The sequence below is a fragment of the Malurus melanocephalus genome, unplaced genomic scaffold (assembly GCF_030028575.1).
Source record: "Malurus melanocephalus ecotype Western Australia unplaced genomic scaffold, MMel_1.1 scaffold_69, whole genome shotgun sequence".
NCBI lineage: Eukaryota > Metazoa > Chordata > Aves > Passeriformes > Maluridae > Malurus > Malurus melanocephalus.
The window spans coordinates 1,250,509-1,251,140 of NW_026623301.1; the positions used below are offsets into that span (position 1 = coordinate 1,250,509).

Here is a 632-nt window from a genome sequence, read left to right on the forward strand (position 1 = left end):
AGGATTTGTTTTTTTTCTCTACGGGCGGCTTGGCGGGGGGTAAGGGAGAGGGGCAGCCGGGGCCTCCCCAGCGCCGGCGGCTCCAGGGCCGTGCCCGCCCCGCACGCTGCGCTCCTCTCCGCTCCGCCGTGTTTGTTGTTGTTGTGCTCCTGGGAAGGAGGCGGCGGAGCGAGCGGCTCACCCGGGGCGGCGGAGGGGGGCAGCCTTTCGGCTTCTCTTCCTCTTCGCCCTGAGCGCCCGCGTCCCGTCCTCCTCGGCGGGGCAGCCGCGGGGCTCGGCGGAGGCGGCGCGGCGCTGCGGGACACCTGGGACAGGTGGCAGCGGTAGGTGGCCCCGGGCTCCCTGCGGGGAGGGATCCCGCCCGCGGGACAGGTACCTGCGGAGCGGGGGAGCGGTGCCGGGGGCGGCCCGCCGCGATGGGCTGCGAGGATGGGGAGGGCAGGCGCAGATCCCGGTCCCCGCGGTGTCTCCCRGGGGTGCGGGGCTCCCCCTCCGTCGGGGCGGCCGTGCCTTACATAACCGCGCGGGAGCGGGGCAGGAGGCCCGGAGTCGGTACTGTGCCTTCCGGTTTCACTTCGGGGCCGTGCCAGGAGCCTTACACAGAAACAGACAACTTCTCCTTTTTTTGTTTT

The 632-nt window shown here is 72.4% G+C and overlaps 1 protein-coding gene across 2 annotated transcripts in view; it reads left to right on the forward strand.

The window, feature by feature from the left end:
- Nucleotides 1–253: 253 nt before the first annotated feature.
- Nucleotides 254–632, forward strand: part of MBP (myelin basic protein) — a 111,510-nt gene continuing 111,131 nt past the window's right edge. For both annotated transcript variants that reach the window (XM_057366626.1, XM_057366627.1), the window contains exon 1: nucleotides 254–323. The gene's annotated coding sequence lies outside the window, so the exon portion shown is untranslated. The remainder of the gene's footprint in view (nucleotides 324–632) is intronic.